This window comes from Euphorbia lathyris, chromosome 10, assembly GCF_963576675.1.
Source record: "Euphorbia lathyris chromosome 10, ddEupLath1.1, whole genome shotgun sequence".
NCBI lineage: Eukaryota > Viridiplantae > Streptophyta > Magnoliopsida > Malpighiales > Euphorbiaceae > Euphorbia > Euphorbia lathyris.
Window position 1 is genome coordinate 69,262,595 of NC_088919.1, and position 18,581 is coordinate 69,281,175.

At 33.3% G+C, this 18,581-nt stretch overlaps 1 pseudogene; it reads left to right on the top strand.

Annotated features, from left to right (window-relative positions):
• The first annotated feature begins 906 nt into the window (after nt 1-906).
• LOC136208208 (agamous-like MADS-box protein AGL80) lies at nt 907-1,541 on the top strand (annotated as a pseudogene).
• The last annotated feature ends 17,040 nt before the right edge of the window (nt 1,542-18,581 follow it).

The following is an 18,581-nucleotide window of genomic DNA, read 5'->3' on the forward strand; positions in this document are numbered from 1 at the left end:
GAGAGACAAGAGGAGGAGCGACAACCGAAACATGAGAACCCGAGGAGGCTGATGAGGCTGTTAAACCAGTGGAGTTCGATCCCATAGTTCCAGACGTATTTGAGGAAGCAGTAGACATAATCGAATTGGAAGAGAAGAAAAAATTAGGGCAAAAAAGCAGGAGAAAAGAGAGAGATCTCGGAAAAAAAATATGGTGTTAACCTTTAAGCCTCTAATACCATGTAAGATTGGAGGAATACTGATTCTGTATATTATTGAAAACGTGATTTACAGGATCTATGATAACAGATATATATACAGCCTAGAGAGATCTATTCTAATTAGGATATTACATGTGCTTTCCTAGTCTAATTAGAATTGCTTGAATTACCATCCTAGACACAATCTCTATCAATTGGGGTCTGTAAGAATGTAGAGGAGTTAACCACTCTTTGTGGTGTAAAAGGATTTATGGTTTGGACCCTATAAAATTAAAATTGAAATGAAATTTGCCTTTGTAAAAATATTATTATTAAAAAAATCCAAACAAGTTTACTCACGAGCCTGTTCATGATCTTATAACTGTGCCTGCTAAATTTCAAGGTGTTCAAACTCGATGCATCTATAAATTGAGCCCAATAAAATAGAGCATACTACTGAATCAGTGGTTTGGCTCATTTGTGACAAATATGTCAATTACTCAATTATCATTTGACAAAAGAAAATGTAAAAACAAAAGTGAATGTAATCCAGCAAACATAAAAACTACATACCAAAAAGAATATTGACAGATAAGACTTCCAATTTTGCGCTGAAAGAATAATATTTTATGAGAATCATCTTCTTCATTCTGCTATATAAACAACAACTTCATGTTACTGCACAGAAGAAAGTGAAGTAATCAGAAAAAAAGATAGAATATCAAGAATGACTAGAAAAAAGGTGAAGTTAATGTGGATAGCTAATGACACAGCAAGAAAAACTAGTCTCAGGAAGAGAAGAATTGGGCTGTGCAAGAAAGTAGAGGAGCTAACCACTCTTTGTGCTGTAAAAGGATTTGTGGCTATTTACAGCCCAGGTGAAGCTGAGCCCCTGATGTGGCCGTCCCGGCCGAAGGCCAAGGGGATGATGGCCAAGTTCCTAAGCATCCCTGAATTGGAGAGGTTGAAAAAAATAATGAACCAAGAAAGCTACTTGAAGCAGAGAATGGATAAAATTGAGGAGTTTATAAACAAGGAATCCAAGAAGAATAGAGAAGGTGAATTGTCATTTCTCATGAATAAGCTCAAAGTCTATGAATTTGATTATAATTGTTTGATTCCGATGAAACTCAGTATTTAGCTGGGTTAATTGAGGATAAAATGGAGGATATTAGGAAGAGAGTTCGTTACATTGAACAAACTTCTCCTCTTGTTCCTGTGGTGGTGCAGCCAGGGTCGAGTCAGGTGCCTCCGCTGCCCCCTCCACCTCTGCCTCCGTCTCCTAGCTTTGAGGAGAGGGTTCAACAAGAAGGAAGTGTTGTAATTAGGGGCAATCCTACTGATTCCATGATGTGGGATTAGTGGTTTTTGGATATGATGGCGGAAAGTGATAATGTTGCTGGAGGAAGTGGTTCTGGTTCTGGCGCTCCTCCAACTCCTACTCCACCTCGGTCGCCTCTTGGAGGCGGAGGAGGTGATGTGGGAGCTCTTGATCTTGGACTCTCTTCAACCGGAGGAAATCCTTATTTTGATCTTGCAATTCCGGCTCGGCCTAATCCAAATCCTTTTGGAATTGGGGTTACTCCGGGAGATTTTGGAGGTGGTTTTTCCAATGCAAGTCTGTTAGGGCTTGAACCAACTCAACCTCCCCCAACCGAATGGTTGTTTGGATTTTTTCCTTCACGAAATGAGGTGTCCGAGCTTCCATGGCCACCAAAATTCTCTCCATGAATCAGGATATTATGATCAGGGAGATTCATTGTTTGTTTTTATAATGCGTGTGAGTTTTTTTTTTTTTCTTGTTCTTGTGAGTCTTCAAATCATCCTCAAGCATGGATGATCCTTCCTTAATGAAATGTTATGTTTTGTTTTCAATAATAATAATGTTATTTCTGTGACTTGTGATCCGAGTGAAAAGGAATATTTAATAAATGAATTTTAATTGTGTTTGTTAATTTTGAAGGATTTTGTATTTGACACAGTAATTTATGGATATTTTCCTTAACAAGTTGAATATCTAAACAAGATCATTATTAGTTAATTTGGAGGTGCAATTTGATTGACTTCAGTTTATCAGATTTGGTTACATGAAAATAGTATTTGAGCTTTGGGATCAAACAGTTGAGGGTTCGGATCTTGGTAATTTGTTGAATTTAAACACATGGTGAGAGAAAGTTGTGTTGTGTATGCTTCAAGCCCAAAGGGAATTCGCCTGAAGGAGTGTGTCAGATATTATAATAAAACTATTCTTCACTAATTCTAATAAAACTACTCTTAAACTTTAATTTATAAGTTTGAGCTTTTAGTTCAATTAGTTACACGACATTTTATACTGATAATTCAACCTGAAAAAGAAATTTTGATGACTCTTAAATATGTTTGATATGTTTGATTATGGATGATGTTGATCTCCCTAGTCTTTCTAATAGGTTTGGATTCACATCAGATTTACTGTTTTACTTTATCTCTGTAAAGTTATATTTTTTTTTTGATAAAAGTACTTATTGTTGGAAAATTTTGAATAAAATTATATATTAATTTATATACCAACAAATACCTCCTTTCATGAACAACAGTCGTGTCCTTCGTGAACAGTAGTGTTCATATGTAAACAGTCATGTCTGTCCGTGTACAGTCGTGTTTGTTCGTGAAATGACATATCCTTTCGAGTTTTATTTATATAGAATGGATTGTCAAAATTCACATGTTGTTCAAAAACGGTTGGAGAAAATATTCTCTGGAATTCTTCCTGCTCTTTGTCTGTTCATATTGTTCTTGTTTTCATGCTCCGGTGATAACTAGGCTACACACGGTTTGAATTCGCTTGCATAATCTGTTGTATCCTGTGAAACGATCGTCAATAGCGACGACATCTGTCTTAAGGAAACTGCTAATATAGACCTCACATTTGTCTATCTCTTTCCTTTTAATTTCCAGTTTATATGTTTATATGTTTTTCTGTGTTCGATTTGTTTTTTGGTTAATCACATCTAATATTTTTAAGAAAGACATACGTAATCGTTTGTCTAACACTTATATCTTTAATAGATGAACAAACAACAAGTACAACAAAGAAAGTATAAGGAATAAAACCTTACAAGATCCATAAAGGCATTAAAACAACTACAACGAGCAAAAAAACCCATAAAAGGTATTAAAAACAAAGAACAAGAAAATATATACTTCTCGTAAATCCAAATCCATAGAAAAGCATCAACAATCCAATCATCATCATTTAAGTCATTCTGAATATTCGGATGTGAATCCTTTCTTTTTTTGCAACCACGTAGATCCATTGATCCATGAACAAGATAAACCGTTTCCACTCGTACTAAATTCGAAAAAGGTATAAACGAAATAATAATCGAGAGTAGATACAATTCAGACGAATAAAGAGATCACATGAAGTATATGATCAGAAACAGAAAAGACGAATAACAATAATGAAAAAACACAACAAATTTAACTGGTGGGGGAGTAGGGAAGAAGGAAGACAAACTTCCTTCCTCCTCATCAAAGTAGATTCACAAAATTAGACAAGTTGTGTATTTGATAAATGATTCTCTGTAAAGTTAATTAAATGGCGTTTTATTAATAGTTTTAATGATATAAAAATATTCTACTTTGTTGTTTGGAAAGTCCTTACATTAACTAATTATAAGAAATGGTAATAATCGTATTAGTGTCGTATTCGTATCGTGTTAATGTTATCTCCCAAGTCTTTCTAAATTCTTGTTTTATTGATATCCCAATGTTGAACTAATTACTAATCTATGCTATAAGTAAAAATAATAATAGTGTTAAAATATATTGTGTAATTAGTAGCTCTAAAGGGAATTTTTTTTAATGAAAAGACACTAGTGGAAAAATGGCCATTTTCATCGGTCATTTAGGGCCATTTGCATCGACCATTGGCCGATGCAAAAGCCCTCGATGCAAATGTGTTTGCATCACATTTGCATCGGCTGTTGGCCGATGCAAATGGTTGTAGCATTTGCGTCGGCCCTTTAAAAAGACCGATACAAATGATGTAGCATTTACATCACATATTTAAAAGGGCCGATGCAAATGATGTAGCATTTGCATCACATTGCATCGGCCCGTTCTATTTTATTAATTTTTTAAAATTTATACTAATACTATTGCATCGATCTCTTATAAAGGGCCGATGCAAATAATACACTTATTTGCATCGGTCCTATTTAAGGGGCCGATGCAAATAATAGTTCAATTACTATTTGCATTGGCCCTTCCGATGCAAATAATACGTTCATTTGCATCGGTCCTTAATAAGGGCCGATGCAAATGAACCTTTTGCATCGGTCCCAAATAAAGGGCCGATGCAAATGAAACTTTTGCATCGGCCCCAACTGAAGGGCCGATGCAAATGAACCTTTTGCATCGCGCTTTGTAAGAGCTGATGCAAATGCGTCGATGCAAATGGTCATTTTTCCACTAGTGAGGCATATGTATATGCTTGATCAATTATAAAACATAAAATTTAAATTTGTTTTGCGCGTAAATATGTATTGTCCAATCATAGAAATTATATTAATCTCTGACATACCTTTACACGCAAATGCCCATTACGCTTGAAACCTAATACCCTATCATGGAACTAATTGAATTAAAAGTTGAAACTGATAGTTAAGATCCAATCATAGATTTTTTATATTAATCTCTAACAATGAAGAGCATATTGTATTAAGGTTTATGATGAAGAGTATATATATAGCATTTATGATGAAAATTGAACCCCGAAACAGTGAAATATCAGATGGCCAGTATTTTTCTTAAAAAGTTCGGGATGAAGCCGTACAAAATTTTCAAAGATCACTAGTGCTGAAAACATGTTTGAACTTTTCTACAGGACTTGTTTCATGTCCTCAACTCCACTTTTCTAGCTCCTAACTCACCCATGTTCTTTCCTTAAGTGATGGAAAAGTAATGGGAATCATAGATGAAAATTTTAAGGACGATTTACACGACATATCGGCAATATTTTTTGGCACGCCCATTGGGACCAAAAACACTTATTTAAGCTTTGCTAACAAAATTTAAAAACTTTTTTTTTTGTTGTTTTTAAGCCAAGTGAATTTTTTTCATTACTAAATTTTGGTAGTGTAACCACAAGGTTTATTTTTGTACTTTTCCTTTAATAGATATTTATATTTATTTTTTTAAAAGGTGAAATAGTAAAACCGGTATGTATATAATAAGTGAACATAATGAAAAATATTTTAGTTATATTTACAATATTTTAAAAAATTAATCTATCGACAACATAATATAATCGACCTAAAAAAATTCATAAACTAATTTATCTTTTTCATTAATATTAATATGATACTTCATATGGCAAACATAGGTATTATAATTTTTTTTATAGTAATTTTTTGTTATTAAAAAAACAAAATGCCAACTTCCTAATTTCCTACTATTTTGAACTTGTTAATATGTATGAATTTTTAAGCTTTCGATGGTGTGAAAATAGTTCCTGATGTCGAATTCGAAAAACCAGCGAGAGGTTCCCCACTCTTCTTTGATCCGTCTTAGGTTGAGTGCAGAAATTATTAGGAAATGATGAGTTGTATATTAGGAAAATATTAATATCACAAATTTAGTAGGACTAGTTCTTAATTTTATTATGTTATTTTGTTTTTAATATTAATTTTATATTTATATTTATATTATGCATAAATGGAATAACTTCAATGTGAGAAATAAAAATCAATAAATAAAAACATATGAAGAAATAACGTTTTAAATAATTTTAAAGATGTTATGGATTTTCACCTACCCTAAATATATATATAGTTGGTTCTCTTTAGATAACAGGAAAAATCAAAACTATTATTTTTCATAATTATCAGAAAGATTTTAAATACTAATATTATCATGTGTAATTTATTAATTATATATTTTCAATTATTTATTTAAATAAAATTCTAAATTCCAAAATATAAATTATAAATACTAAATTCTAAATACGTGACATTTTCGATGACGGAAACAATTGAATGATTAGAGGATCGGAGCCCCTTCTCCTAATTTCAATCCCAGCTCCGCCACACGTCATTGTTATGCATGTCAGAGATAAATATAAGATATATGATTGACCCTTAACTATTAGTTCGAGCTTTTAGTTCAATCGGTTTCATGACATGGTATCAGAGCTTCTAGGACTAAACGGTCGAGGGTTCAAATCCTGGTATCCTCATTAATTTGTGGAATTAAAAGCACATGGCGGGATAGACCTGTGTTGTGCACGCCCCAAGCCCAATGGGAATTTGCGTGTGGGGGTGTGTCAAAGATAAATATATGATTGGGCCTTAACTATCATCGTGATAATAATGTTTCTCTAATTTTCAAGAGACCTTCTATTGTATTTCTTGTACAATACACATAACTAACAAAAAGGGAGATGCATATACCACCTTGTGAAAAGATGATTGGTATTAAAATAAATATAAACAAATGACACTAATTCATCAATAGATGTATTACCACTGTAATAGAATTTCTAAATTACAATTGGAATAGTATAACATTATTTCAACTAAAAAATTGTAAAAAAACATAAGTAAATATTACTCAATTATTATTGACAAGCTCAACATCCAATTCGTGAGCTGCGTACGAGTTTATTCATGAGCTTTGATCGTGAGAAACTCGTAAATTTTGTTCACGATTGGCCACGAACAAATCATTAATTATTTTAATTGATTATATTCATTTGACATTTTTTTAATATAAAACCATAAAGTTTTGGAACCTACAAAACTAAAATTTACATAAAACTATATAGTTTTATATTCCTCTTTATAAAAATATTATTATTAAAAAAAATCGAAACCAAGCTTATTTACGAGCCGGTTCATTACCTTATACTGAGCCAGTTCATGAGCTTTCGAGCTAAGCTTCACCGCGTTTAAGCTCGGCACATTTATAAATCGAACCGGATACAATAGAGTAAAACACAGAATGAGTGGTTCAATGGGTTCGCCTACCCCTAGAAGGAGGGTCTGCTAGCTCCTTTGGGATCTGACCTTGAACTGGAACTGGTTTACAGAAATTATCTGGAAACATACATCAAATGGCGCCCAGCTAGCAATTAAAGCATCAGGTGCTGTCCCAGCTAGTAAAAACACAAATTACTCAATTAAAGAATTTGTAGTCCAACATCTTTTCTCTGAATGTTGATAGCCAATATGTCTGAATGTTCATAGCTAACACTTCCCTCTCTGGTTTGACCGTTCTTTACTCTTAAAGGATAACAAGCAGACTATAAGGCAATTCATAAGAAATATGGATAAAATATGGCTTCTTTTGGCTTTTGAGTTGGAAATCCCATGTATATAATATATAAATAAGTTGAAATAATAAACTTATAATTAATAGTCTTTTAATTTAGTTCAATGTATTGTCCAAAAATCATTTCTGTATCTGTATTTATAGAGTTAATGTTGTTTACTAAGACTCATATCTCTAATCTATAAATATCTATCAATACAAGTAGTAAAGAAAGAGAATTTTCTTCCAGCAATTATACTCTTCCTCGATTACCTGTGAAAGTTTATTTATTTGGTCGAACAAATTTTCCTTTTACATGTGAAATTAGTCTAATATATTTATTGTAAATTTTATTATTAAAAAGAAAAATGCTAAGTTTCTAATTTCTTAGTATTATCAACTTGTTAATATGTATGAATTCTTTGTTCATGCTAGGATGAATGGAAACAAATTATATGAAATAATGCAAAAGTTTAGTACTATTAGTTCTTTTTTTATATTATATTATTTTCATTTTATTATTAATATTAATTTTATATTTATATTATGCATGTGTTGAATAACTTAAATGCATTATCTGAGAAATAAAAGTAAAACAAATAAATACATTTTGGAAATAACCTTTTAAAAAAAATCAATTTTAAATATGTTATAGACTTTATAAGAACAAACACCCAAAATATTATTTTCATAGCATAGATAATTATCAGAGAGATATTACCATTTTCACCAATAACCAATAAAATATTAACCTATAATTACACATTTTTGAATTAATTATTTATATAAAATTTTAAATCATAAAACATAATTTTTTTTTTTTTAGTAATTGCTTGAATATTATTAGATGAAAAGAGAAGTACAACAAGCAAAACATAAGGAAAAAAACCTCACATGATTACAGATAAATACAATATCCACGAAAAGGATGAAAATGACTACAAAGAGCAAAAAGAACCCATAAAAAGGCATAAAAAACACAAAACAACAATATATTTCTAGGTAATCCAAATTAGTAGAAAGACATCTGCAATCCAAACTTCATTCTTTAGACCATTCCGAACATTTGGATCTTAGTCCTTTTTTGTTGCAACCACGTAGATTTATTGATCTACGGAAAAGATAAACCATTTCCGCTCTTGCTAAATCCGAAAAGAGAGTTCCGATGAAATATATGAACACAGACTAAAAAAACAATAAAAATATAGAATTCTAACCCGGTGTGAGGAGGAAGAAGGAAGATCCTTCGTCCTCCTCGAAGTAGATCAACAAAATATAGAAAGATTGATAAAAAGGAGAAGGCAAAGAAAGAAGATGAAAATTAGCAGTTTTTCTTCTCTAACTCCCTTAAATTCTAAAACATAAATTCTAAACCTAAAAAATAAACTCTAAATTTTAAAATATGTGATCTGTTAAAAAATTATTGATATGGTACATCTAGGGTTGTAAAAGGGGTCGGGCGGGGATTGCGTTAACCATCACTGATCACTGGTCTATCGAAGATTCCCGTTCCCGTCCCCGAATTACAAATGGTGAAAATTTGGCTACCATCCCGCCTGGCGATGAGTCTCCATCCTACACGTCATGGTTATGCCGCTCCGCGTATACTAACATTTCTCTAATTTTCAAGAGACCTTTTATTATATTCATTATGTAATACACTTCATAAAAAAAAATATATATATATATACCACCTCGTTAAAAGATGACTCGTGTTAAAAATAAAAATGAATAAATGACACTAATATGAGTAGGTGTATAGCCATTATAATAAAATTTCTCAATTATAATTGATAAAGGATAACATTATTTCAACTAAAAAATTGTAAAAAATACAAGTAAACCAATTTCTCAATTATTATTATTGGCACAGGACAACATTGTTTCACTAAAAAATCACAATTAAACCCATTACTCAATTTTCATAGGCAATGGAATGGATTATGGATGACAGTGTTTTACTAAAAAAAATTGTAAAAAAACAAGTAAAAAATGTAAAACATAACTTTGGTATGCTCATGCTCAGCTCCTTAGAAAATTGACGAGCTCAAGGTTGAGCTCAACATTCAGTTTACGAGCTTGTTTATGAGCTTTCATTGTGAGAAACTCGTTATTTTTTATCATGATTCGATCGCGAACAACTCATTAATTATGTTAATTGATTATATTGATTTGACATTTTTTAACACAAAAACATATAGTTTTGGAACCTACAAAACTAAAATTTACATAAAACTACATTGTTTTATATTTTTTTATAAAAATATTATTATTAAAAAAAATCGAACCAAACTTGCTCAGTGAACATGTTCATTACCTTATAACTGAGCCTGTTCACTAATTTTCGAGCTAAGTTTCGCCGTGTTTAATCTCAGCTCAGTTATAAATGGAACCAGATACAATAGAGTAAAACACCGAATGAGTGGTTCAATGGGTTCGCCTACCCCTAGAAGGAGGGTCCGCTAGGTCCTTTGGGATATGACCTTGAACTGGAGCTGGTTTGCAGAAATTATCTGGAAACATACATCAAATGGCACCCCAGCTAGCAATTAAAGCATCAGATGCTGTCCCAGCTAGTAAAAACACAAATTACTCAAGTATCATTGCCAAAAATAAACATTGTTTGACTAAAGAATCTGTAATGTAATCCAGAAAGATAAAACCTTACATACCAAAAAGAGATCAAACGTGTCTGAATATTGATAGATAGTTTCTAACTGAATTTCCCTAAAAAAATAATATTTTATTAGAGTCATTATCTTCATTCTACTATAACAATAACCAAAGCTAGGTTTCAGTGCACATTCTATTATAACAATAACCAAAGCTAGCTTTCAGTGCACAGAAGAAAGTGAAGTAATTAGAAAAGAGAGAGCATATCAAGAATGACAAGAAAGAAGGTGAAGCTAACATGGATAGCTAATGCCAGAGCAAGAAAAACTTGCCTCAAGAACAGAAGCGTGGGGGCGTGTAAGAAAGTAGAGGAGCTAACCACTCTTTGTGGTGTAAAAGCATTTATGATTATTTACAGCCCAGATGAAACTCAGCCGATGATCTGGCCGTCCCGGCAGGAGGTGAAGGAGATCTCAGCCAAGTACCTAAGCATCCCTAAATTGGAGAGGTGCAAAAAAATGATGACCCAAGAAAGTTTCTTGAAGGAGAGAATGAGAAAAATTGGGGAACTTATAGACAAGGATGCCAAGAAGAATAGAGAAGGTGAATTGTCTTTTCTCATGAATAAGCTGAATCTCCGAGAATTTGTGGAGGACATTAAAAAGAGATTTTGTTACGTTCAACAAACCATTCCTCTTGTTCTGGTGGTGCAGCCAGGGACTGAGCTGGCTCTGCCGCCCCCTCCGCGTCCTAGCTTTGAAGAGAGGGCTCAACAAGGAGCTGGTGTATTTAAGCCCCCGCCACCGCTGCTGCCGCCGCTTCCTCCTAGCTTTGAGAGTGTTCAACTAGGAGGAAGTGGAGTAATTAGGGCTAACCCTACTGATTCCATGACGTGGGATCAGTGGTTTTTGGATATGGTGAGAAACAGTGATAATGTTGCTGGAGGAAGTGGTTCGGGTTTTGGAGCTCCACCTCGTACTCCTCCTCCACCTTATCCGCGTTTTGGAGGCAGAGGAGGTGATGTGGGTGCTCTTGGTCCTGGACTCTTTGGAGGAAATTTTTATTTTGATCTTCCAATTATGACGCCACCTAATCCGAACCCTTTTGGAATTCGGCTTACTCCTGGAGATTTTGGAGGTTGTTCTTCCAATGTAAATCCCTTAGGGTTTGAACCAATTCAACTTCCTACGACCCTTTCCCCAAGTGCAACTGAGGAAGGGTTATCTGGATTTTTCCCTTCTGGAAGTGAGGTGGCCAAGCTTCCATGGCTACCAAATTTTGGAATTGGGGTTACTCCTAGAGATTTTGGAGGTAGTTCTTCCAATGTAAATCGGTTAGGGTTTGAACCAATTGAGCTTCATGGGGTCGTTGCCTCAAGCGCAACTCAGCAAGGGTTATCTGGACTTTTCCCTTGGGGAAGTGAGGTGGCCAGGCTTCCACAGCCACCAAATTTTGGAATTGGGGTTACTCCTAAAATTTTTGGAGATAGTACTTCCAATGTAAATCCGTTAGGGTTTGAACCAATTCAGCTTCCGACCACCTGGAGAGCAACTGAGGAAGGGTTATCTGGATTTTTTCCTTCTGGAAGTGAGGTGGCCAGGCTTCCAATTTTTGGAATTGGGGTTACTCCTAGAGATTTTGGAGGTAGTTCTTCCAATTTAAATCCGTTAGGGTTTGAACCAATTCAACTTCCTACCACCATGAGTGCAGCTGAGGAAGGGTTATCTGGATTTTTCCCTTCTGGAAGTGAGGTAGCCAGGCTTCCATGGCCACCAAATTTTGGAATTGGGGTTACTTCTACATATTTTGGAGGTAGTTCTTCCAATGTAAATCCCTTAGGGTTTGAACCAATTCAGCTTCCTACCACCATTTCTTCGAGTGCAACTGAGGAAGGATTTTCTGGATTTTTCCCTTCTGGAAGTGAGCTGGCCGGGTTTCCATGGCCACCAAATTTCTCTCCATGAATAGCTATATTATGATCAGGGCTTATCTGGATTTTTCTCTATCATGTTGTCTTTGTTTTGTTATTCAATGTTTTTGTCTTCAAAATCATCCTCCTAAAGGAAATGCTATGTTTTGTTTTCATAATATTGTTGGAGTTTCTTGCATCTTTCATTTCATATGACAACATAAGTCAATATGTTCTATATAATTATTTCCGTGACTTGTGATCTGGGTGAAAAGGAATATTTATATAAGTTAATGTCTTCTATATAGTTCTTTTCGCCTTCTGTGCTATAAAAGGACACAAGTTAAATAATTAGAGAGATACAACTAAGTTCGAGCAGGTTTAGAAGCAGTTATGAGATGTTTAACAAATCCTCTGAGGCACAAATAATTTAGTATGCGACACTAATACGAGCAGCAGCATCAACATGGAATTATAGTGATACCATATCAAGCAACCAATTGAAATAAAAGCTTAATATTGACAAAAGCTAGTGTGTTAGGTAAAAAGTAGGTGATTAATAAATTATTTACCGTTTTTATATTAATCTCCGATAAGAATTACAGTGTATGGATGGTAGATAAACTTATCAGTTTGTTTGTTCCTTCAAAAGGCAAACTGGAATGCCTAAAGAAATTGCAAGAGGGATTTCGACACGGCTTTGTTCAAAGATATACCTAAAGAAGAAAACACATCTATTTTGTAAGGAAAATGAATTGATTCTTGTTTTGAAGGCTTTAAATTGAGTTTAAAAGACCTCAACGAATTTCACATATTTATTTTGTAATGAAAAATGTCACAGTTGGAAGAAGATAAAACTAAATGTACAATTAACTGGTGCTATTATACTCATATAAATAAAAATTCAAGTGCCCAAAGCTTCAGACAGCCCACAAGGTTAGGTTCTGCATAAGAAAGAATATGAATCAAACAGAACTTTGATATTTCCCAATTCAAATAATGAACATAAGAAACATTAGGGATAAGATATCAAAATAGACTTTTGGTTTTTAAGGAAATATCAATTTAGGTTCCACTTATAAAATAGCACTAATACAGGTTTAAGGTTTAAAAAATGTACTAATTTAGGCCTGGATGACGGAACAAGATACATCATTGATCTTACTCCTTTAAGTTCTATCAATTGTAGATGGAATGAGAAATCAGAACTTAAAGCAGTAATAGGAATGTCGTGTTGAATCCATTCTCGAGGCCTAAATTAATACAATTTTTTAAACATTAAGCCTATATTAATACGTGGAACCTAAATTGATACTTTCTTAAAAATCATAGACCTATTTTGATATCTCTAAATGTTATAAAGCCACTTTGTTGTTGCATGTTTATAGAAAGTATTAGTTTTAGGTGGAGATCACATGGGATCCAAACTTGGACATAATGTTATAAACTTCAAATTTAGATCAATTTTGATAAAGCTGTACTTCCTAGTCTAGTCTAGTTAGACTACATGCTTTGTTCTTAAAATTAATGGTTTTGGTTTCTCTCTGTCTTTGTTTTGTTGAAAAAGTATGTCTGACCCAAAATATACCGATGTTGTGGTACTAATTGAATTAGAGTTATTAAAAGGGAACCACTTGTAATCCAGAATCCACTTTCAATCAATACATGGCATCATATCTAATGAGAACGATGGTGTCTGGAAGGCACATCTAAAAATCAATACACATGCCCTCATATCTATGTCATCATTAAGGATTTGGCTTCAGTTATTTGTTTCTACTCCGATCCTCACTAGAATGATCAACAATCTTTACTTGATTTTCAACTCCAGAGCATCCCAACTAAATGAAGCCTTAAAGAAATTAGGAAATTGAGAGGGGGGTGGGGGTAGGCATCTGATAACACCCAAATATACAAAGGTCTCTAAATCAAGGTGAATGAGGGTATATAAAGGTTATGCGACATGGAGAAATAGAAGAAATGTTATACGATTGTTAGGAATAAAATACGATTATGATAAACGAAAAACAAAAGCAATCACACAAGAATTGTTTATCCAGTTCGCCACTCAATATGAATGACTACGTCTGGGGCACTACCAACCAGGATATTTCACTATAATGAAAGAGATAGGGATTACAGAGAAAGAGGTTACATTTATAGTGCTCAAGAAACTCTAATCGTCCAAAACCCCAATCGCCCAAAAAGTTGGATCGCTGCAATTGGGTCCATCGCTTCAGTTGGGCCTATATATATTAGTCTGCAAAAACCCAACAATCCATATTTTTATACTTTACATTATTCACCTTTCTCAACTCTGCTAATTAAATTTAGTAGTTTACAATGTTTCTTAAAAATAATTAAAATACTTCATCATCTAATATAATACTTCATATTATATTTGCGTTCATACATGTACAAAAAAATAAGATGTAATATTTGTTTGTCTTAAAAGGTATGAAATTACTTGTATGATATGTGTAAATATAACGACAACATTTTAATTTTATTTATGACGTCTTAAAAAGTGAATCTATCAACCACAATATCATTAATCAATCTTATAAAATTGAGAAACGTATTTATCTTTTCTCTAATATAATACTGCATATTATATAGTACATTATTTATAGTTAATACTTTTTCTTGAAAATAGAAAAAAAATTCATATTTGAATGGTATATGTACATTATTATATATGTGCAGTCGGAATTGCAAGATCAAAATAAGGATTTCCTCCGGTTGAAGAGAGTCCAATATCAAGAGCTCCCATATCACCTCCTCCGCCTCCAAGAGGCGACCGAGGTGGAGTAGGAGTTGGAGGAGTGCCAGAACCCGAACCACTTCCTCCAGCAACATTATCACTTTCCGTCACCATATCCAAAAACCACTGATCCCACATCATGGAATCAGTAGGATTGCCTCTAATTACAACACTTCCTTCTTGTTGAACCCTCTCCTCAAAGCTAGGTGGCCGGGGCGGAGGCGGAGGTGGAAGGGGCAGCGGAGGCACCTGACTCGACCCTGGCTGCACCATCACAGGAACAAGAGGAGAAGTTTGTTCAATATAACGAACGCTCTTCCTAATATCCTCCATTTTATCCTCAATTAACCCAGCTAAATACTGAGTTTCATCCCGAATCAAATAATTATAATCAAATTCATGGACTTTGAGCTTGTTCATGAGAAATGACAATTCGCCTTCTCTATTCTTCTTGGATTCCTTGTTTATAAACTCCTCAATTTTATCCATTCTCTCCTTCAAGTAGCTTTCTTGGTTCATCATTTTTTTCAACCTCTCCAATTCAGGGATGGTTAGGAACTTGGCCATCATCTCCTTCACCTCGGGCCCGGATGGCCACATCAGCGGCTCAGCTTCACCTGGGCTGTTGATAACCATAAATCCTTTTACACCACAAAGAGTGGTTAGCTCCTCTACATTCTTACAGACCCCAATTCTTCTCTTCTTCTGACTAGTTTTTCTTGTTGTGTCATTAGCTATCCACATTAACTTCACCTATTTTCTAGTCATTCTTGATATGCTCTCATTTTTCTAATTACTTCAATTTCTTCTGTGCAGAAAAATGAAGCTGTTGTTTATATAACAGAATGAAGAAGATGGCTCTGATAAAGTATTATTCTTTCAAGGCAAAATTGGAAGTCTTATCTGTCAATATTCTGACAATGTTATTCTTTTTGGTATGCAGTTTTTAGCTTTGCTGGATTACATTCACTTTTTTTTTTTACATTTTCTTTTGTCAAATAATGTTATTCTTTATTCTTTGCTAACTGATTTATTTGTGTTTTTACTATGATCATAAATGAGCCGAACCACTGATTCCGTGTTCGGCTCTATTGTATTCGGCTCAATTTATAGATGTATGGAGTTTGAGAACAGTGAAATTTAGGTGGCACAGGTATAAGATTTTGAACATGCTCCTGAGTAAATTTGCTTCCATTTTTTTAATAATAATATTTTTACAAAGGGAAATATAAAACAACTTAATTTTTTAATCAAATCAATATAATAAATGAATATAATTAATCAGTGGTTCGTGGCGAATCATGAAATGAATTAACTAGTTTCTGGCGATCAAAGCTCCTGAACAAACTCGTAAACTGTTCACCAACTGGATGTTAAGGCTAAACTTGAGCTTGTCAATTTCTGACCAGAAAAGTATGAGCAGACCAAATCATGAATCGGCTCAACTCACATCGGCTAGATTACAACCTTAGTGTTTACATTTATTTAGTGAAACAATAATGTTATCAGTTGCCAATAATAATTGAGTAGTAATTAGTTTACTTGTGTATTTGTATAATTTTTAGTTCAGATAATGATATCCGCAATGATGCGGACATCCGAACTGGCCACACTGATCGCGCGGACTCTGGCGGGTCTTCAAGAATCAAGCTCACAGAGGATGCACCTGGAAGGGCGGATCCCCAAGACATGCGAGCAAGGCGGATCTAGGAGTACGCCAGAAGGCGTATCCACATATGAGCATGGGCGGATCGCCAAGATTACTTCCTCAGGAAGTCGACCAACAGACAGCCTGACATTCCGTACCTGCGCCGACGTACTCCTTGTCTGAGCAGACTATCCATTTTGCCCTTTGTCTTATGCCTTTTTGTAACCCTAATAGGGGTAGCATCGGTCATTAGGGGATGTATTTATACCCTCATTTTGTAAGAATGGAACAACTTTTATCAATCAAATATCATTTCTCTTTGAGAATTAAGGTTTATACCTTGTTATCGGGATTCACTCCTTCAAGTTAAGCTTGAGAAGAACATCTTTGTTGGTTTACGACTAAAACCGTCATTTCTCGCTTTCAATCCGTATCACGCAATTGAGAAATTAACCGCTATACATCTGTTAATGAATTGGTGTCATTTGTTTATTTTTATTTTTAATATCAATCATCTTCTAATGGGTTTGTATATATCTATTTTTGTTGGTTGAGTGTATTGCACAAGGAGTACAATAAAAGGTCTTGTGAGAATTAGAGAAACTTTAGTATCAACTGAGTAGTGTAACAATGACATGCGGCCGAGCTGGGATTTGAGATTAGGAGGCTCCCATCCTCTAATCATTAGGTATTTTCTGTCACCGAACACGTCACATGTTTTAGAAATAGGATTTATAATGTATATTTTATAATTTAGAATTTTATTTAAATAATTAACTGACAAATATGTAATTCATAAATTACACATGATAATATTTTATCTAAAATCTTTCTGATAATTATGAAAATTAATAGTTTGGATTTTTGGTGTTATGTGAAGAGAACCAGGTATATATCTACAGTAGGTGAAAGTCTATAATATATTTTACATTGAAAATTTTATTTAAAAGGTTATTTTCATATATTTTTGTTTATTGATTTTTATTTCTCACACGTTGAAGTTATTCCATTTATGCATAATATAAATATAAAATTAATATTATTATTAAAAACAAAATAAGAACTAATCCTACGAAATCTGTGGTATTAATTTTTTCCTAATATATAACTCATCATTTCCTATAATTTATGCACTCAACCTAACATAAGCTAAAAAAATTCATACATATTAATATTAACAAGTTCATAATGGTAAGAAATCTAAGAAGTTGGCATTTTGTTTTTTTTAATAATGAAAATTTACTATAATAAAAAATAATAAGGCTTAATACATTACCATCTCTCTGTACTTGACAAAAATAATAAATTGTCTGAACTTGACCAAAATAATAGATTGGCTCTCTGAACTTTGCAAGTGTCTCACCAGCTCCTTAAACTTGCTTATTTCATATCACATGCTCCCTAAACTTGTCATAAAAGTAGATTAGCTCCTTGAACTTTGCAAGTGTCTCACCAACTCCATAAACTTGCTTATTCTATATAACAACTAAATACAAAAACTTATTAAACTTAAATTTTAAAAATATGTCTTCATCCATTCGAGAGGTAATTTTTTCCGACTCTCCTACCTTTCAACCTATTATAAGAGTTAGTGTTGCAGGTTTGAAAGATTGAATGGATGAGGATTTGAGAGTTAGTATTATGATTTTTGTATTTCGTTTTTACATAATAAGCAAGTTTGGAGAGTTGGTGAGACACTTGCAAAGTTTAGAGAGTTAATCTACTTTCTTGGACAAGTTTAGGGAGCTAGTAATACGAAATAAGAAAGTTTAAGGAGCTGGTGAGACACTTGCAAATTTGAGGGACTCAATCTACTATTTTAGACAAGTTGAGAGAGCTCGTTATGTATTAGGTCTATTTATAATTTACCATCTTATCATATTAATGAAAAGATAAATTAGTTTATTCATTTTTTAGGTCAATCTATTATGTTTTTGATATCGATAGATTCATTTTTTTAAAAGATTGTTAATATAATTAAAATATTTTTTTCGTTATGTGCACATATATAATAATGTACATATACCATTCAAATATGATTTTTTTTTTCTATTTTCAAGAAAAAGTATTAACTATAAATAATGTACTATATAATATGCAGTATTATATTAGAGAAAAGATAAATACGTTTCTCAATTTTATAAGATTGATTAATGATATTGTCGTTGATAGATT